The sequence below is a fragment of the Astyanax mexicanus genome, chromosome 14 (genome assembly GCF_023375975.1).
Source record: "Astyanax mexicanus isolate ESR-SI-001 chromosome 14, AstMex3_surface, whole genome shotgun sequence".
NCBI lineage: Eukaryota > Metazoa > Chordata > Actinopteri > Characiformes > Acestrorhamphidae > Astyanax > Astyanax mexicanus.
This window is the reverse complement of record NC_064421.1, coordinates 40,454,164-40,476,561: the sequence shown is the minus strand read 5'-3', so window position 1 is coordinate 40,476,561 and position 22,398 is coordinate 40,454,164. Positions and strand designations below refer to the sequence as shown.

The 22,398-nt window shown below is 37.9% G+C and overlaps 1 pseudogene; it reads left to right on the top strand.

The window, feature by feature from the left end:
- Positions 1-22,398, top strand: part of LOC111191398 (kelch-like protein 10) — a 115,596-nt pseudogene that overhangs the window by 76,218 nt on the left and 16,980 nt on the right.

The following is a 22,398-nucleotide window of genomic DNA, read 5'->3' as shown; positions in this document are numbered from 1 at the left end:
TGTTATCACGAATATCATCACGGCTAGAACACTTCTCAACCAATCAGATTGTGAGGGCGAATCTAACTGTTGTATAATTAAGAATGATACATTTTAGTTTTTGGACTAATTGGGTCTTTCTGGTCCCAAATGGCAAGGATCATTTTTAAAGGTTATAATAAATTTTCTTTTTTTTTTTTTTTCAAAAACGACTTCTTGTACCAAGACAAAATTTAGTCTTAAAACTTGTTAGGTTCAACTAATTCCAAATAAAAAATGCACAGCAAGCTAAAGTCTGGGTATCAGGACCTTAAGCATTAAACTCTTATTAGTAATCTTTTGTAAAGTGATCATATTGTAAAGTTTCACAGACTTCTTTTATTATTATTTCTGCATTATTTTCTTTCATTTTTTTAATTTAATCATAATCTTCAAATTATTATATTATTTCAGTATAAAGTTCTAATAAAAAAAAAGAAGAAGAAATAAAGAGATTACAGCAGTGATGTTCTCCTCATCCAGTCTGCTGTAAACAGTTGAGGCTGGTAGAAAACATCAGGCTTGAGTGGATCACATTAACACTCCAGTAGCAGGGTATGTTAACAGGCTCTGTGACTCAATTTGTATGGATTGACTTCAAGAGCTGGAGTTGATTAACCATGTTTGTGTGGGGGTCCGCTGTGCATGCATGGAGGTCTGACGCATGGACCGCGCTTATGTGTGTGTGTGTGTTGGCTTTTTTTGAGAGGCTGTATGTCCTTTGATAAATCATCCTGTTTATCCGCACTGATGAATCATGGCTTAATTGGAGGTAATGAACACAATTGTTTTTAATATTCTGCACTCAGTTGTTCCACAGACATGAGGGAAGGGAAAGGCTGAAACAGTCACCCTAAAATTATATTTAAAAAAATATATGTTTTTTATTTCCCTCCATACAGTCATTCTTAGTGATTGGAGGTTACTCATTTACTTTAGCAGTGAAGCTACACTGCTAATAGTGCCTTTAATTACTTACTCACTCACTCACTCTCTCACTTACTCATGTTTAGCAGTTGGAACAGGGTGTCCAGAAGTCAAATGTTGAAGCAGGATATGACATGACATCAGAGTTGATGGCACTGCAGATAAAAAAAAAAAATCAAGCCAGAATAGCTCAAGCTGTTGACTAGCTTAGCTCTTGATCAGACAGCCTTCAGACAGCCTGCCACTGTTTTTTTTTTAGCTCATTTTAGTTTTTTTTATGATCTTTGGTGTGTTTTAAGTTTCTTTATTTATTATTTATTTATTTATTTATTTATTTATTTTTATGTTGGTTTGTTTTAGCGGTTTTATTTATTTTTAGTTTCTTACTTTTTCTTTTTCTATAGTTATTGCTTGTTAATATTTTACTATTTTGTGTTTAGTTTTTTTATTTATTCATCTGTAGTTGAATTTTTATTAGTTCTATTACCTTTTTTTACCTATGATTTTATGATTCCTACCCTTAAATTATTATTTTTCCCTTATTTGTTTTATATCTTATTTTTTTTTTATTATCCTCTTTTTTAATTCTTATACCTTATTATAATGCTGTTTTTTATTATTTTTTTATTACTTATTTTATTCTATCTACGTTTTTGTTGTTGTTGTTTCTGTCAATCCCTTCCCTATGTAAATGCTCGGCTGCATTGTAAATGAGGCCATCCTCAATGTACTCCAAGTTTAAATAAAGGTTGTTTGATTGGTTGATTGATTGATGGATCAGTATATGGTACAGTGGCATGAAAAAAAAAATCACCCTCTTACAGCATTTTTGTCATACTCACTTTTTTCAGATTATCAAACTAACTTTAATATCAGACATAACATAACCTGAGCAAATATAAAAAGTGATTTAATTGATCAGAAACAGAAGATCTGTATCTACCCCGACACAAGTGAGAAGGATAATCTTGATAATGATCTTGATAATGAAATAAGACTAGTAATATTATGATGATGGTTGGAGGGGGATTGCAAGGACAGTTTTGTAAATTATTTCAAGAATTAAGGTTGAGCAACTAGCTTGAGACAGGTGGTGTAAACTGGATGGTGTGCAGCCAATAGGTGGCAGGTGATAGAGAGATGGATTTAGTTTTAAATGTGGCTAATGACTCCATCAGATGTGACTAAAACAGCCTATCTAAGCCTAGGGAGAGAGCCAGAAGGTAACATAGACATAAAAGTACCCTGAAACACTGCCATCCACCCACTGATCACCAGTGGATGACCAGTGATTATGTAAAGGAGGCAGGACAACAGCACAACAGACTCCTGAACATTTTCTGGAAGGGTCTTCCAGAGTTGAGGGGGCTTTACAAGAGAAGGCTCTTCCTCCTGCTGAAGTCTTCTGAGTAGATGTAATAGAATAGATCTTGCTTTGCTCCATCTATCTAAAAACAAGTTTGAAAAATCTTAATCTTAGTCATGATTTTAATTATGAAACAAGACTAGTACTGCGATAGATTGGCGGCCTGTCCAGATTGTATAGTGCCATCTGTCCGATGTCGGCTGGGATAGGCTCTGCTCCAGCCACACTCCATAACCCTGACAAATAATACCTGGTTCTCACTACACTATTTTGGCTCAGTTTTTCAGTCGTTGACAATTTTTTGTGGTAATGCTAGTAATGCTAGTGCTTTACAGTGTAAAACCTTTCTTTAGATTAACTGAAATATACAGAAATTTTTCTTTGTTTTTTTTTTATTTATATTTTTAGTAAAATACATTATTTTACTTTTTAAAATTAAAAAAATATTCAGGACAAGTTGTTCACAACGATTTTTAATTTTTTAATTGTTTTTAGGTTTTAGCTCCATTCACCCTTTTTCATAGAGGACTTACTCATGGGCTCCTTCTAGAGTTTAACAGTTATTTACTGATATAACAAGGGGAATGATAGAGTGGTCAGACTCTTAATAAACGGCTCTGGTGTGTATTGGACCCGTAGTTCTCTCTTTCTGTGATCTCATTGGCTGTATGTGGCCGCTGCTCCTAAGTTCTAGTCGTCGACTGAGATGTTAAACATGTTAAATATTTGCCGGGTGTCTGCGACTGGTCAGCGATCAGTCAGCGACAGCTCGGCGAGCGTCTTTCAGTAGTTTACACTACACAACAGCGCAAGCACTGAGTGATCCCCGATTTCCCTCTGAGCAGAGTTTTGTCAGCGATCAACGAAAAACTGTCAGTGACTGAAAAACTGGCCCAAAATCACGTAGTGTGAACCTTGCATAAAGAAACTAAGAACTACAGGGGTTAGACAATGAAACTGAAACACCTGGATTTATGTTTTTATGGTTTATGTTTTTATGGTTTTATGTTTTTTTGGATACAATCTGGGTTAGCATTTGAATATCCCTTTCAGACAGCTTCCTCTTACAGCGTCCACAGATAATCCTGTTGAATGTGGTTGGTCCTTCTTGGTGGTTATGCTGACATTACCCTGATGATACCGTGGCTCTTGATGCATCACAAAGACTTGCTGTCTTGGTCACAGATACGCCAGCAAGACGTGCACCAACAATTTGTCCTCTTTTGAACTCTGGTTTGTCACCCATAATGTTGTGTGCATTGCTATATTTTGAGGAAAACTGTGCTCTTACCCTGCTAATTGAATCTTCACACTCTCTTACTGGTGCAATGGGCAATTAATGAAGATTGGCCACCAGGCTGCCAGGACAGGTGTTTCAGCTTCATTGTCCAACCCCTGTAAATCATGAAGTAAAGATCATATTTAGAGAATTAAAGATGGTGAGGCAGACAGGGGATTGAATGAAGTGAAGAAGATGAGGAGAGGTGTGGAAGGGGATGGGAGGGGGGTGTAGGAGTGCAAAAGACAGGGTTGATGAGTCAGGACCTTGTCTGGTGTGTGTGTTTCTCGGGCGGGCGGATGGGGCAGCGGACAGGCGGGCAGCGTGGGGTAGACTGTCTGCCTCCAGTCCGAGAACTTGAGGCGATGCGGTGAGCTAATGCTTTAAAGGGAAGAGGAGGAGAAAGAGAGGGAGCGAGAGAGAGAGGGGGCGAGAGAGCAGCGCTGAAAGGCTAAGATGTCATGTCCCTCATGTTGGCTAACAATTAAATGTGCCACCTCAAGCAGATCAATTTAATTTCTCTCAGCCAAGAGGCTTTTATTTCCCTTTCACTCTCTCGCTCCATCCCTCTCCTTCCTTTCCCTTCTTTACCATCATCCCTTCTCTTCCATCTCTACGTCTCTCTCTCTCCCTTCCTCTCTCTCTCTCAGTGTATGCGGATGACTTTCTATTGACCTGCTCTTCTGCCGTCCTTTCCCGGCCGGGTCTCGTGGCGCTGATGCCGGGGCGGAAACGAAACACCGTAATAAAACAGCACTTGAAATATCAACATCACCCCCGGGCTAATTAGGCCAGGGCTAATGGGGCCTAATTGCATCCCTGCGAAAAAAAAAGCGCAGTGCACCAGCTCCGGGCACTGTAACCTAACCCTGCTGCTCCGACTGGCTATCGATGGAGTCTGTCCTGTAAAGTAAAATGCACTTAATTTATCGTAAAATCTATTAAAGGGACGAGTAAAAATAAAGAGAGAAGGAGAGGGGAGGGGGGAGGGCCGCTGGGAACGGCCAAGAGGAGTCATTAAAGGGATACTGTAACGTTTTTCAACCTAATCTTTATCCGCTACATCTGTAGAGTACAGTCGATTACAGACGATCACTGCAACGGGTTTCACTGTACCGTAGTAAAGAAGCGCACAGCTGCGTACTTAAACAACAGCTTCCTTATAATGGAAGTTAAAGGAGAACTCCGGTGTAAAATGACTTTTGACTTTTGGTGCAGTAAAACATGATGAAAAGTATTTACTTTTGATGACTAGCACACCTCCGTTTAGCCATAGCGTGTTCCGAGATCCAGACATTTTAACAGTTCATCCAAACACCCTTCAGACTCGGTGACACAGGGCATAATTTGCCCCGATAAGTCGCTTTTTTCACCGTTATCCAGTAGCTCAAAGTAGCTCCACACCTCCTTGCTAGAATCTGGAAAGCCCTGACATTTAAAATGAGGCATTAATAACTTAAAAAACATGCACAAGAAGCTTATTAAAAACCTCTGTTTACATCCCAAAACGCTAGCTTCAGCTCCGAGTGCCGCCATATTTGTATTGATGTAACAATGTCATAGACATATACGTATACACATAGACTCCTGGCACCGGCTGTTATGCTATGCTATGTTGAGTCTATGATACCAACGCGACGATTTCAGAGCACACCTGTCTCTTAACCCTTGTGTGGTGTTCATATTTTTGTTACTCGTTTACTTTGTTATTTGTATTTAATTCAGCAAAATTAAGCAATTTTACATTAAAATGCTTTACACATGCTCGCTTCACCTAAATTGCAAGCAATGTAAACAGCTTACATGGTTAATATTTGCCCTTTACCTTTCTTATGTTACATTTCTTTCAAAAAGTGCTACTCCTTTTTTTTTCATTAGTTTTTTTTTTTATAAAATGTAAAAGAAAATGAATTAAACTCAAGACATGAGTAGAAAATTTGTTTAGTTTCAAATTTACAAATGAAGCAATGTTTATTAGTCCTTGGCCAAACATACTGTATGTAATATAAATGTGTAGGGGGGGGGGGTGTACAGTGTGTGTTTATCTATCTATCTATCTATCTATCTATCTATCTATCTATCTATCTATCTATCTATCTAAATCAAGCTGCATGATCAACAATAGATCAGTGCGCTAAGATCACTAAAATATGGCTCTATATCTTTTAGCCAGTTAGTTAATTTCAGTCCTTTTTCAGATTTTTTTAAATATGTCTTTGGAGAAAATGGAGACTGTATGACAGATTATATTTAATTGCAAGTAAACTGGGTTTCTGTTCTTTTAATGAGTGCAAGCAAATGAAAATGAAAATGTTGATGATGACTGAATGCATGATACAGATGTGGCGTATTGAGCGTCTTTTGAAAACCCCTGGAGTGGACCTTTAATTCCTGCCAGCCAGCTCTGAAGAGACAGATAGGCAGGTAGACAAATAGCCGGAGTGTTTTGTATGGAGGTAGGGTTTAACTAGCACATGCTTTTAATTTCATCTAATTACACCAATGGGAGACGAGAGCATGGGGAAGAGGAAGGTATTGTGTGTGTGTGTGTGTGTGTTTCATTTTTTTCTCTCCCAAGCCACAGCCAGTCAGGCTTTTATACACTTTTGTTCTTTTATTCTCTCCCTTTTATACCGGGCAAAAAAAAAAAAAAAGGCGAGGGGGGGAAAAAAGCTTTGGCCCATTTTCAGTTGCGAAACGAGACAAAACAAGTTCAATAAGCACAAAATGTACTTGTTTAAATGACCCTCTTCCCCCTATGTGGAAAACCATTAAGCTTGCTCCCAGCGTCTAAGTTCCTCTTCTTTCTCCGCCGTTCTTCTGTATGGCAGTTTAGCCCTTAATAACAGCTTTTATCACATTTTGTTATTAGTCCATTAGACGGTGATATTCGTCGAGGCTAATTCTGTGTTTCATTGCACATTTCATGAATTGAAAGCACTGTGTGGGGGAAAGAGAGAGGGAGAGAGAGAGAGAGCGGGAGAGAAAAAAGAGGCTTTAGTATTTAGACTAATGTGCTTTCGATTTCAGCGCAATGTCCATTTAAGCGATGCGCCGAGGCTGCTTATTGAGAAATGTGTTTTTAATCTTGCGCTCGTTAACTTTCCGCTTGACTGAAGGAAAGAAAGGGGGAAAAAAAGGGAAAAGGAAAAAAGCGCCCAAACTGAGCTCGAACGCAGCTTCAGCTTTAAATCATAAATCATTACCTTCACAGAAAGGCAGGGAGATAGAATAAGCTGAAAGAGCTGAAAAATGGCAAAACGCCCTGGTGTTTTTCTTGCATTTGTGCGACTGTTAGCCATCCATAACAGATGCTGATGCTAACCAATAACCGCTAGCTATTCGAACACAACAAAGTTTCGTTTATCAGCTAAACAAACTTTGATAAGAATTATGTAAATTTAGACTTCAATTAAAAATCATTTGGTACATAAAGCAAAGATGATGATGATGATTAACAGAAGATGATAGAGTACAAGATTCAAGATTCGAGATTTTTATTGTCACGTCACAGAGTACAGGTGTACATGTGAGTGAAAAACTTGGGTGCAGATTCCCACCAATGTGCAGAGAATAATATTTACAAGAAGAATAATTATTTAATAATAATAAATAATAAATTAAAATAATATAAAATAAGACATACCGATAGCTTTACAGTATAAACACTATACACAGTATACTCAGTAACAGTAAACATGATAAATTACACTACAGACAAATATTGCACAGATGTAGATATACAGATATCTAGTGTGTGTGTGTGTGTATGTGTGTGGAAGTGAGGAAATAGTCCAGTAGGTGACAGAATAACTGTCACATGAGTAAGTGCAGGTAAGGAGTTGAGTGGGAAGTACAGGGGGCAGAATGCTGTATAATATGTGAAAGTCTGGTAGATGCAGTGTAAAGTAAAGTGCAGGGTGCAGAGTTTGTATAGGTGGCAGTGGGGTGGGTTGGGTTGGGCAGAACACTAGCTGTTCTACGTGCTGTTCCACAGCCTGGCCGCCTGGGGGAAGAAGCTGTCTCGGAACCGGCTGGTTCTGGTCTTCAAGCTTTTGAGCCTCCTTCCACTCGGCAGCTGTGAGAACAGGGAGTGGCTTGGATGAGAGGGGTCCTTCATGATCCTTCTGGATTTCCTCAGGCAGCTGGTTGGTGTATAAATCCAAAAGGTTTGGGAGCTGAACCCTGCTGATGTACTACGCTGTATGCACTACCCTCTATCTATCTATCCTGTGCTTTTATCGTGTTAAAACAAGCGATGTGGGATGAACCGCTAGCTAATATCGCTCGGATTTTCTGAACTGCAAAATTCATATCTAACCTTAACTTACTTCACATAAATAGAAATTAATTCCTTTGTAGAAACTCCAGAACAAAGGAAAAATATGGCATAGTGTCGCATAGTGTCATGTTGCACCAAAAAGTCTTATATACTGTGTTGTGACCTACAGTCATATGAAAAAGTTTTTAGTTGTAAATATTTGGGTGTTTGCAACAGCCATTTCAGTTTGATATATCTAATAACTGATGGACACAGTAATATTTCAGGATTGAAATGAGGTTTATTGTACTAACAGAAAATGTGCAATATGCATTAAACCAAAATTTGACCGGTGCAAAAGTATGGGCACCCTTATCATGTTATTGATTTGAATACTCCTAACTACTTTTTACTGACTTACTGAAGCACACAATTGGTTTGGTAACCTCATTGAGCTTTGAACTTCATAGCCAGGTGTATCCAATCATGAGAAGAGGTATTTAAGGTGGCCAATTGCACCTCAAACCTAAACTTATCCAAAGAAAAACAGCATGAACGCAGCTGTAGCAACACTGTATCTTTATCACTGTGTCTTTATCTTCCTTGAGTACTTGGCAGGCAATGTTGTTGTGTGTGTTTGACTGAACAACGCCCCCAGTGGACGGGAGCTGTAACGTGCCTCAGCAAATATGCAGAAATATACAGTATGGTGTTGCAAATAGTGTATTACAAATGTTATTACAGAATTACTTTTTAGTACATTTTAGTGGGATTTGTATCAGTCTTATGATCTTTTGCTGCTGCAGTTTCTGATAGCACGGACTTATACCTGCCTTCTAAAAGCAGATTATGGTATTATGTCCCCCTAAATCTCGTTCCTGGTCTGGGCAATTTGACTTATTTTGCGGCTGAGTGAACGGTTAAAAGCCTTCCGCCATTAGCCTTTCAACCGAACACGCTGTTTTCTGTCCTTTTCCACAACACAATCCCAATAGGCCTAATTGCCTGCAACATTTTTCAATTGGAGCCATATTGATTTGCATGGGTTTGTGTCTGTTGAATTGTCGAGCGATTAGGGCCGTGCTTTGTGCTGCTTTTGTGCCGACTTAATTTTGTTTAATTTGTCCAGACGCAAACCTTCTGTCCGGTGTGCCAACAGTGCGGATCGCTATCAGATAATTATAGAGCAGGTTGCAGTGTCTCGTCTGCGATGCGCCATGTACGTACACTTGTTCTTAATTAGGTTTCAGAATCTGCTCCCCGGCCACCGTGCACTCTCACACAAGGGCGCACACACACACACACTTTTCGGCTAATTCCTGCCACGTGGTGCGTCTATTTTGCGCTGTTGTTTCAGATTTAATTGGACGCGGCCTTTACAATGACCACCCCGGCTGGCAGGGAGGCTCATTCTAAATGTCCATTTGTTTCAGTGTGTGTGTGTGTGTGTGTGTGTGCGCGAATATGCAAGTGTGTGTGTGTGTGGCTGATGTCGGATAAAAAAGGAAATCAATAGTGTTTCATTAGTGTAGGGCTGTAGCACAGCTTAATTAAACTTTCCCAGGCGTTTGCTTTAACTGGGCAAATAAAAGAGTGAAGTGGAGAGAATGAGGGCATTAGCATATCTATCAGTGAAAAAGCCTCGGCTAGACACACTCACACACTCACACACACAGGCAGTGTAGAGGAGTGCATGCACACACACACACACACATACAAATGCACACACATAGACACATGCAGAGATAATGAGCATGCGCACCTCCTCACAAACCCAGGCATGAATATACATGCAGTAATACAAAAAAAAACACACTCATACATGATACAGCACAGCCAGCGGAAAGGGGGGGCGGGATGCAGGGCTTTTGCCCCAGGCCACGCCCCTCAGCTGAGAAAAAAAAAATACAGAAATAAAGTAAATTGCAAATAAATTACGTCGAAATATTTACGCACCCTACTTGACCAAGCTGTATTGATTTATTTTAAATGAATACAATACAGTAGTATATCATCATATTTTTGACCAGGCATAATATTGGGAGGGAGCCACAGTTGCCAGATTTCCGGTTTTCCCGCCAAATCTGGCTTTTTAAAAAAAAACAGTCTCGGGTGAGAATTTAGGGTTGAAAAGGTGAGTTGTTTGGGGATAATTTTAGAAATTTCAGTGGCCGTCAAAAAACTGAAAAAGTGCATGTTGCCTTGGATGTTGACATAAGGAACAGCATGAAAAGGCATGAAAAGGAGAGCAGGAGAGAGAGAGAGACAGTGAGAGAGACAGAGAGAGAGAGAGAGAGAGAGAGAGAGAGAGAGAGAGAGAGAAAGAGAAATCACAAGGCTCTAAAAAAAAAGATTAGTTTACGCTTCTGAAGGGTGGGTTTTAGGCTGAATTTTGGGCTGGATATTTGTGTTGGACCTGGCAACCCTGGAGGGAGCTCACATCATGAGATGACATCACATTGTGACATTGTGTGACACTGTCTTACACCTTGGTCAAGGCATGTCACAATGCTCATCGCTATCTTACACTCGACACCTGAACAGGCTAAATCAAGCTGCATTGATGGCTTTACCTAAAGATTGTAAGAACGGGGCTCATAGTGTCTTGTTGTGACAAAGTATATATATATATATATATATATATATATATATATATATATATATATATATATATATAAATATAATGTTTAGCCGTATTTTTGTGATCTTTAAGCAAGAGCCGTCAACTGTGCATTACGCAGCTTCATTTATGGCATGTCCGTGTGACTTTGCTATCGTAACGTCGGGAAAAGTATGCCTTGCTTGACTCGAAATGCGCAAACAGCATGCGCACTACTTCTATTAAGGAATCATGGGTGTGTTTTGGACGTAACATGCAGTAAACCAATAAATCAATCCGGGTATCACTTGCTTTTTCCTTTGAGAATCAGGAATCTTTGGCGAATCTTTGGCGAATTGCAATTTTATCAGCGTAGCTACCTGGACGTGTCCAACACTTCTCAGCAGAGGAAACTGACATGATTTATCTGGCTCTTTTATTCTGTATATTGTTAATGTTGTAAAGTTTACATATATAGCTGCCAACAGGCATGCGCTATGGGTTTGTCTATCTTTGTCTATCTTTGTTGCCAAGATAGCAATGAATGTCTGACTGTTGACATCTGCCTAGGTTCTCTTTAGTCATTGGTGCACCTGTGTTTTGCATTGCCAAGATAGCAATATGACAGATATTCAATATTTACATGAACACACCTCACCACATGAATCACCATGCCCATCATCACAGATATATTCGTAAGCACTGTTGCAATTTAAACAATGTTGATAGAAATAGACTGTTGGTGGGGTGCAAGATAGCAGTGAACATATTGCATATATTGTTGCATCACATGTTACCCTGACAAACTGTCCTGTCATGACAAAGCGTCAAATCGTGGCGTCATGTCATAATAAGACAAATTTTCCAGTCAGTGTGGCATAATGCGACGTAGTGTCATATTGTGACATATGCATATTGCAACACGCTGTCATAATGTGACATCAGGGTCATATTGTGACACACCATCATATTGTGCGCACCGACAACATAACCACACATCTACAATCATCCCGAGCTGAGTCTTTCCCAGCCTCACCATGTCATATGCTCCCGATCTGTCGCCATGCCAACAGTGACAGTGACTAACGACGCGCATGGAAATGAAATATAACGTTTCTCTCACGAGGAGACAGACACTTTGAGCGGCCTGATCTCCTCGAGTGGACGCACACACACACACACACACACACTCGCACTAAAACCCATTTCACACACACTTTGCACAGTTCCAGGGTTAATCGCACTATTAGTCTAATGAACTTCTCACTGACAGCTGCAAGCAAGCTATGCAGATGAGCCGCACTCTTCAGTTACTGTCACTCCTCTCTTACTCCCAATAAATCACAGTGCAGGCCTCTGTCTGAAACGTGTGTGTGTGTGTATCCAGACACTCACACACACACACACACACACACACACACACACACACACACACACACACACACACACACACACACATACACATACAGGGTTGTGTTTATAGGCAGTGTTAGGGAGAGGGTCATACATATTTGCCGCTTGTACTCTATTTCACAATTAGATCAACAGAAATTACTGTTAATATTAATATTTTAATGTATTTTCTATTTTATTTTGTACCCCTGACATCCAGTAATGATATCTGTGTGAATTTATATATGTATTAACATATGTTGCATGGTTATTTTACAGTGTCCCTCCCTGTTTTTGTTACTGTGCCTTTATTACAATAAACAGTATGTATGAATATGTCTTCCGCTACCAAGTATATATATGACATATACATTTTGATGCATACGTTTCTATTACATAATTATTTTTTTTTTGCACATACAGCATACTCTAAGTAGTACTTAAAAAAATTACAAATTACTCAATTACAGTAACTTGAGTAAATGTAATTCATTACTTTCCACCTCTGGAAATGGGATTGGGCCCAAGTTTCAGTTTCAGCAGTATAAAGAAGAATTAAAGATCTGACAGGTAAAGTTTAGTAATAAAGCCATTGCTAAAGATGACTCTATTTATTGAGAAAATAAAAACAGCAGCTTGTCTGGGTCACGCAACACTGCTACTAGACTTCAGATTACTAAACTATAGAGGGGTTCAAAAATGTTTAACTGATAATGTACGTATATATCAATGGCGTGCAGTAAATGTAGTGGGTACCCCTTCTGTAATCACCCCCCTTCACCCCCCCCCCCCCCCCCACCCCCGGCACATAGATAAATATTACAATAACTACATATTCTCTGTATTGACTTAATTATATGAACTTAATACACATCAACAGCCCACAAATACAACAGCTACAAACTACAAAAGTATACAACAGACCCAACAATAAATGCTTAATTTGCCTACAAGCACAACCGTTCAACAAAGATCACTCATCACTCATTTGTATGCCTACAGTAATTACACCAGGGCAGCCAAAACATTAAGTACACACAAAAACTCACCAGTCAGGCGGCCTATTATTGTGAATTAGTTTCACATTGAAGGACAGCCTTTAAAAGGGCTTTTAATACAATATGACACATTATCTGTCTCATTTGCAGCCGCAATTCCATAATAGTTCGCTAACTATTGAATTAATCCAGCATGAGCTCTGTTTATGACTAAGCAATGCGTGTAACACCTTCACCACAGCGCTGAGAAGGGGTTAGACAGCCATGGCCCCGCCCCCCCGGAGTGAAAATCATAAATCTGATTGGTTAAACTGTCCTTCGACTTTGCTAATAGATTCATTACTACATCCTTCAAAATATCAGGAGAAGGGTCACGCAGGCACACGTGGGGGCAGAAGCCATTTTAAAAAGCTTTGATTGGTTAAAACCGCTGTCAGTCAGATAAGAGTCCTGTAGCAACTAAAAAACACAGACTAATGCTTTAAATTAGTTGCTGTTTTTTTTTTTTTTTAGTTAATTTATAAAATAAATTAGTACACTTACAAAAGCTATGATATATATTTCCTGATTAAAAAATATGTAATTATTTAAATGCATTTATTGTCACCCCTTCTCTGAAGGGTTAGAAGGGCCTCACTGCACACCACTGGTATATATATATATATATATATATATATATATATATATATAATAATCTCACTTTTTGTATTTTTTGGCAGTTATTTACATCTGTTACAGTTGTACTTTATATTGTGTTAATATAATACAAAAATAGAAATAGTACAATAATAGAAAAATGTAGCAAAACATTCTTTTCTTTCCTTTTTTTTCCCTTTTCTAAAATTGCAATGTTTGGAGATACCAGGTTTTGCTGGACAGCATCCAATTACCAGTAATGATTCTAGCTTCCGTAATTCACAGTCCTGGAACTAGCTGGAATTGGATGGGAACTGGAAGGTCACTGGAACATGGTGTTTTGCTGCAGTGTCCCTAATGTCGCTAATGCTGGCACTGATGATCGAGCAGCACCTTTAGTCGCGCGCAGGTGCCACCTGACCTGGCCCCCCGGCGTCGAGGGTCACGCGCGTGCGCTGCTTTTGTTTCTGAAAGGGCCTGATTTGTAACTCTGTAATTCGTGGCATTCTCATCTGGCTTAGTCTGGCCAAATTATTGCTAAACCAGTTAGCAGACACTTTTCCCCATTGTCTGTTGTTTTGATAATCACCCATAATGACATCCAGCATCAATATAGTCTTTAAACGCGATTTACTGGCTAATGGAACGAGAGACAGAGAGAGAGAAAGAGAGAGAGAGAGAGAGAGACTGGCAGTATATGCACTATTGAGTAATATCGTTAGAAATGTTTGTAAAGAACAAATTAAATCAACCCTAAATTGTGCTCTCAAGATGGGTCTGTGGGAAAAAAAAAATGGGGCAAATAGGTAGAGGGGAAAAAAGCGAACCTCATTGAAATAGAGAGAGAGAGAGAGAGAGAGACAGAACGAAAGAGAGAGAGAGAGAGAGATTCATATTTAAAGCTCTCGCAGGGACATGCACTTAACCAGATTAGAGTGTGTAGCTGGGCTATGTGGGGATGGATGAGAATGGTAATTGGGCTGCCCGTAATGGTTTCCTGTCGGCCGCGGAGCAGACGATGGCTAGCGCGCCGGTTATTGCGGCTTTTTTCGCCCCACTACAGGGACCTCTCCTGAACACAAGCCCTGATTGAGGTCTGACCTGCGGCAAGCTGCTGATAAAAGCTGTCATGAGACGTAAATATGAACTGGATCAGGGCGTGTTTGCTGTCGCAGGTATTAGGGCCCTGAATTAGCCCGAGCATTCAGCTCAAACAAAACTGCTTTTGTTGTAGCAACAAGGGCAAGATTGCCTATGATTGGCCGATGTGCTCCACTTATTTATTATTATTATTATTATTATTAATATTACTATTATGGTAACACTTTCTATGAATGTCATCTCTATACGAATCTATAAACATACTTTTAACACATTATAATGCATTCATAAGGCATTATAAACATGGCTATACATATTTATAAAACTCATCATATAATTCATCATAGCCATGTTTATTATGCATCATGAACTGTGATTATAGTGCATTTATAGCTGTGTTTATAACATGTTATACGTCAATACCAAGAAACTCAGTGCCAGCTTGTAGACTTGTATCATGACTAAAACAGCTTCCAACTTATAAACATACCCTCAAAAACACAATAATCCTATAAATATATAATATTTAACCACTCATGAATTATACTTGGCTTGAATATAATATTAGTTATAGTCAATTATAATGTATTATAACAGGTCTTTGTGCGCTCTAAGTAAAGTGACAGACTTTCATTGTGGGTCTAGATTTTTAACGATATATATGTACTATTTTAACATGTATATCATAAGCAGCATAGCTTATAATGTTTTATGATCACAAGTCATAATGCTTAATAAACATGGCTATAGTGGGTTATGCATTTTTATTATAAAAAGATTTATAGCCATGTTCATAATGCATCATGAATGCATTATAATATATTATGAATGCAGTTATAGAGTCTAATAATGATGACATTCATAGAAAGTGTTACCAAAAATTGCGTATGTATGATTCCTTATGCAGGTATTTATCTACTGGAGGTGTCCTCCTGTCCATGCTACTCAGTGTGTAGTCAGTGTATAGTCATTTCTGGTTATATGTGGTTATATGTGTTATACATATAACCAATATAACATATGTGGTTATATGTATCCTGTACAGCAGTGGATAAGTGGCTGGCCTCAGTGTTGTAGGCTGCAAGAGCAAGTCACCATCTTGTGTGTTGTTGAACTAGATTTAAAACTATGGTTGATTGTACTCTCAACATTTAATTAACTTATTATTGTAGTTGTTATAATATACCAGAGGTCACTAATAGGCGGACCGTGGTCTGGGTCCGAACCCAAACGTTGTCCAATGCAGACCCAAACCTACTGAGAAGTATTTCATTGTAAAAAAATAAATAAATAAACACACTGCTCCTCACGCAGGATCGAACCCGTGTTGTCAGGGTCGCGGTCCCTCTGCTCCAGCTGTTGAATTGGGACGTGGCCGTGAAAAAACGCCTTTGTAAGGAGATAGGGAGCCCAAGAATGGGTGGAAAAACGAGAACGAACGGAAACTAAAGTTACGCCGAGCGTGAGAGAGAGACAGGCAAGAAATGTAAACCTGTAAATCTGGGCAGAAAGTAATTTTATTATTATTATTATTATTATTATTATTATTATTATTCAAGTGTGTCAGTTTTTTATTTTATTGCCCATCTTTTTATAAAACTGTGTCGATTTTTTATTTTATTGCTCATCTTTTCATAAAACGTTCAGTGTTTTATTTTATTGCTCATCTTTTTATTAAACTGTGTCAGTTTATTATTTTATTGCTCATCTTTTCATAAAACTGTCAGTGTTTTATTTTATTGCTCATCTTTTTATAAAATTGTGTCAGTTTTTTATTTTATTGCTCATCTTTTTATAAAACTGTCAGTTTTTTATTTTATTGCTCATCTTTTTATAAAACTGTGTCAGTTTTTTATTTTATTGCTCATCTTTTCATAAAACTGTCATTTTTTAATTCATTGCTCATGTTTTTATAAAACTGTCAGTCTTTTATTTTGTTGCTCAACTTTTTATAAATCTGTGTCAGTCTTTTATTTTATTGCTCATGTTTTTATAAAACTGTGTCAGTTTTTTTTTATTCATGCATTTTAAATTTTACTTTTTAACTTTTACTTTTAATCACTCCTTTTATTAAGTGCACCTCTTTTTTATTTTTTTTGTGTTTTTCCCCTTAAGGGCCACCATACTCCGTCCTTATATGGAAAAAATTACATTTCTGCCTCTCTGTACCATGATACCTCATTTCTGAAAACATCGACTATTTGGCCTCATATGGAGACACTGCCTGTACCACCTAGTGCTCACACGACAACATTACACTCAACTTATTGAAAACAAGATGGCAGGAATCCCAGTCAAAAGTTTCTACAGCCAGACGAAAATGTGATTTTTGGCTGAACATTCCTTTTAAAATCTGCACTTAACCATAAACCACGTAACATACAGTCTCTCTCTCTCTATCTTTCTCTCTCTCTCTCTCTCTCTCTCTCTCTCTCTCTCTCTCTCTCTCTCTCTCTATCTCCTGTTGTTTTACTCAACGCCCCTTCCCTAGTGGTGCCGATAGTCTCGCCTGTGGGCTCACCTGTAATGGAGCCCTTCTGGCCACAGGTGAGTAGTGTGGTAATGTTGTCGCTGTCTGTGTGTGTGTGTGTGTGGGTGTGTGTGTGTGTGTGAACATGCAGAGGGGTGTACAGATTGAATAGCAAACATGCAGGTGATGACACACTCTCCCACAACACAAAGCGTGCTACATTCTCAAAGTGTGAAAATACACACGTATGTACACCCACACATACACAGCTCTGGAAAAAAAAAAAGAGATCACTTAAAAATGATGAGTTTCTTTGATTTTTCCAAATTAAAAGCCTCTGGAATATAATCAAGAGGAAGATGGATGATCACAAGCCATCAAACCAAACTGAACTGCATACATTTTTGCACCAGGAGTAAAGCAGCATAAAGTTATCCAAAAGCAGTGTGTAAGACTGGTGGAGGAGAACATGATGCCAAGATGCATGAAAACTGTGATTAAAACCCAGGGTTATTCCACCAAATATTGATTTCTATACTCTTAAAACTCTTTATGAATATGAACTTGTTTTCTTTGCATTATTTGAGATCTGAAAGCTCTGCATCTTTTTTTTATTTTCTGCAAATAAATGCTCAAAATTACAATATTTTTATTTGGAATTTGAGAGAAATGTTGTTTGTAGTTTATAGAATAAAACAACAACGTTCATTTTACTCAAACATATACCTAAACATATAAATAGCTAAAACAGAGAAACTGATTGATTTCCACGCACACTCAAAAGAGGTGTTCTCGGTCCGGATCTACAGAATCTTGGTAAAACGTCCTTAAAGCTGCCCTATAGGATCTGGTACCAAGACGTAAGCAAATCCATTAGCTCCTATCAGTTATGGATCTGGCGAGGTTTCTGCGGGCGATGCACACTTATCTGGTGATGTAAAGTGATGTAAAAGAGAACTCCTCAGACCAGGTGACCTTTTACATTGTTGCAAATCCCCTCCAGATGCTTGTGTGTCCAGCGTCGACACTTAAAGATTGTATTAAAAAAATAAAAATATGGGTGTGTTTTGTGTGCAGTTAAGATTGAACCCTATTTTTGGTTGTAACTGGCCATTATAACATCACACTCAGAGCACTAGCATCCCTACTCACTATTATATTTACTGTATTTTACTATATTAACAAGAAACATGTCCTGCTTATTATACTTTTAATTTAGTATATTATTATTTGGTCTTTTCTTTCTTACAATTTATCAGGTTACATCTTATTATATTTACAGGCTAACAATATGATTTACTGTTATACAACAGTTAGTTCCGACCTCACAATCTGATTGGTTGAGAAGTGTTCTAGCCGTGATGATATTCGTGATAACATCACGGCCTTCTCACACTAAACTTGTATCACTCCGCCGACGCGTTGCCGAGTAACGGCGTATACACACAGTACAGTTTTGAATCATCGCCTCCACCGGCACCAACAGCAGCGTTAGCTTAGCACAGGCTAGCGCTCAGCCGCGGCACACTTGCCCTTTAGCCCGCAGCGCTGACTCATGGAAAAAAGGCAAGGGAAACTGCTCGGCTAATGCCGTCTGACAGCCAGAACAATAACTTAACCAGCCAGCCTAGGCTAAACTAAGTTAATGCTGAGCTAAAGCAAGCTACGCTGACTGGGAATTTCCGAAGCGCGGATAGCTTGACTCTGGTCATCTACAGTCCAGCCACACCGGCAAGCTAACCAACACCACCCAGCAAAACAAACAGAAATGCTCAAAATATGCACAGCGTTCACCGGAAGACGACTCCACGGAGCAGGAGAGGAGAGTATTAGCGTTATTTCACACTGCTAACATTGATCATCTTCGCTTATTCCCAATTTTGCTTTCAAGCTAACTTTCGTGGTGTTAGTCTGTATGAACCATACACCGTTTTGTAGTTAAGTTGTGTGGAACTACTTTTTGGCGGAAGGCACAGTCCATATTAAAGCATATTCAAACTGAATTTCTTAAAGTTCAGATTTATTTTCTTTATTCATTTTGTAAAAAAAAACTGTTGTATAAAAGCAATAAAACACTCGAGCTGCGACCGGATCACAGCCGTGATGTTATTTGTGATAACACACTCCCTCTCGTGTTCTATTTCTTAATTATTGTATAGTACACACTTATTTCTTTGCTGTATCATGTAAACAGTGTTGGGAGTAACGGCGTTAAAACTAACGGCGTTACTAACGCCGTTACTTTTTTCAGTAACGAGTAATCTAACTAATTACTCTGACTGTAACTATAACGCCATTACCATTTCCGACACCCCGTTACTGCACGTTACTTTAGTCCCTCTATGAAATTTTGGTTTGCCCTGGTTAACCCCTCCTCTTTCCGGTGAACTTGAGCTTCTGGCCGCTGTGCCTTGGCTGCTCTAATCAATTCAGTGATTGCCGTGGACAGCCCAAGTTCCGATTTAAGAAAGTTAAGCTCTTTTTAGCTGCTCCGGTTTTTGTGGTGCTGCTGCTTTCTCTTTTAGAGCTTAGATTCTCTGCCCGAACCCGACCTGACCCAAAGACCGTCCCAAAATCGGGCTCCTATTTTTATTTTATATAAAGCTCTGGTGTGATAATCACAATGTTGCTAAGTAACCAATTATTATTGTTCACTAAAGCGAACGAAATAGCGAAAACTGAAAGTGAAAAAACATTTGTGTAACTGAATCTAATAAAAACGGTAATTAAAAGGAAAAAACATAACTATCTCGAACTGTATTTTGTGTTTATAAAACTAACTAAAACGAACTAAAATTACTGAATTTTCGTGTTTAATTTATTTATAAGAGCTGTTGTACAGCGGAGTTGTACAGCGGGCGGTGTAGCCGCAAAATACGACAGAAAACACTGAAAAACTGCAGAACTATGTATGGGATTACAATATGAGCGCAAGACAGATGAAAGAGAAACAGGAGATTCAGTATGTGAGAACATTTACCTGTGAGTAGCTCATTCCAGAACAAGCAAATATTTCTCTCTCTCTCTCTCTCTCTCTCTCTCTCTCTTTCTCTCTCTCTCTTTCTCTCTCACGTTTATTAGATTGATCTCTCTGATGAGATGTGTGAAAACTAATAAAAACTAGCAAGCCCACCCTAAAAACAAATTAAAACTGAATCAAACTATAATAAAATGAAAAATGTAATCACGTAGCTCTGGGGGCACGTGAACGCCTCCGCGTTTGACTTGCAGCACTGTGTGTAGCTGTTCTTAAAAACCATTTTAATTAAATAATAGTTCTATGCTTCTATGTTACAGTGTTAATTAACATAATTCTGATTATATTTCACTCATTCAATCAGCCCAAAAACAGAGAGTTTATGGTTTGGGTTGGCTCGGGCTCATAATGACAGTTCATGGTTCGGGCTTGGGCAGAACGTGCACGGGCTCGGGCTGGGTCGGATTTTTTGGGCCGATCTAAGCTCTATTCTCTTTTGGTGAAACTGTTATATTAATACCATTTTAACGTCATTAGATTGTTGTTTTTGTCCATTATTTTGTTTTGTTTATATACATATTTCCTTTGAGTGTGGCTTGGTTTGTTTAACTCCATCCCCAGACGCGTTTTTCCGTTTTTTCCGTTTTTTTTTTCAGTATTATATGTTTTAGTAATTTTCCTTGGTTCTGTGAAGAATTTCGTTTTTATTTTTTGTAATTCGTTAGATTATATTTTTGTCAACATTTTGGGTTTATTATCGTTTGGTATTTTTCTAATAATAATAGTAAATACATAATTCATTTCCTTTTTTTTGATGGGCGAATAATAAAAGTAACGCAATAGTTACTTTTACTGGTAACTAGTTACTTTTATAGTGGAGTAACTCCGTTAGTAACTCAGTTACTTTTTTGGAGAAGTAACGAGTAACTATAACTAATTACTTTTTCAAAGTAACGTGCCCAACACTGCATGTAAATATATTATACTGTTGTAACTCTCGATTTTCCCATCTTGCTGTCAATACTGGCGTATCTTTACATTATATTATGATATAACATTTGTCTGTGGTCATCTGTCATGAAATAAATTTGTATCCTTTCAGTGTTATAAATATAATATACAGAAAGTGGACTGATTATCAGTGTCTTAGTAATATTATTTGTATTTGCAGATTTTGTTACATTATATACATTTTTTGTCAATTATTAAAACGTAAACATACAATTCGTCTTTTGTCAGTATTTTAAAGTTATTTACCTGCGTTCTGGCCTAAATTACAACATTTTAAAATAATGAGCATGTGTCAAAAGTTTGGACACACCTTGAATAAAGCGTTTTTTGCTTTTATCATTATTTTAAAACATTTTGTATTGTTGATTAATACTAAAGTCATCCAAACTATGAAGAAAAACAGATGGATTTATTCAGTAAACAAAAAAGTGTAAAACAAACCTGAAAATGTTTATTATTTTTTTTTTAGATTCTTTAAATAGCACCTCTTGCTTAGATTAGACAGTTTTGCACATTTTGTCTGTTTTATGAGGTAGAGTCACCTGGAATTCAAGCTTTTAGTTAACAGCTGTGCTGAACTCATCAAGAGTTAATTATTTGAATTTCTTGTCTCTTAATAAAGTATTTGAGAGCATCAGCTGTAAAGTAGTGAAGAGGTAGAGTTACAGGTATACAGTGAATCGCTGTATTTCAATAATTTTCTAAGCCATATTATGGCAAGAACCACTCAACTAAGTAAAGCAAAAAATGATTTTAATAAATGAAGGGCAGTAAATCTGAAAAATAAAAAGAAAATTGAAAGTATCATTGAGAGTGCAGTCAAAAAGACCATCCAAACTTTATGATGAAACTGGCTCTCACCAAGAGAGTTTTAACAAAAGGACACAAAAGGCACATTGAATATTGATATTGAGGCAGAAAGCCCCGAGTTCAGTGTGTATTGATAACTATAGTTCAGTAGTTTCTATATAGTTATATTTCAGTATATATATATCAGTGTTAATTTCATTGACGAATCATATTTGTCATAGTTTTCATCAACAAACCTTTTTTTCAAGAGGGAAACAAGACGATAACTAAATAAAAGCAGCATAAAACAATAAAACAATGACGAAATTAACTGACATGAGGGGGACCTACACAATATTAATCAGGTGGTTGTAATGTTATGGCTGATTGTGGTAAATACAAAATAGTGATAATTCAAGGGAACTGATTGTAAAAAAAAGCATTTACATTTACACCCTTTACATTTTAGTCGACTAAAATTGATTGTAGTTTTAGTCAACTAACTTGTGAAACTTAGTCGACTAAAACTAGACTAAAACTAAAAATATTTCAGATGACTAAATTATGACTAAAA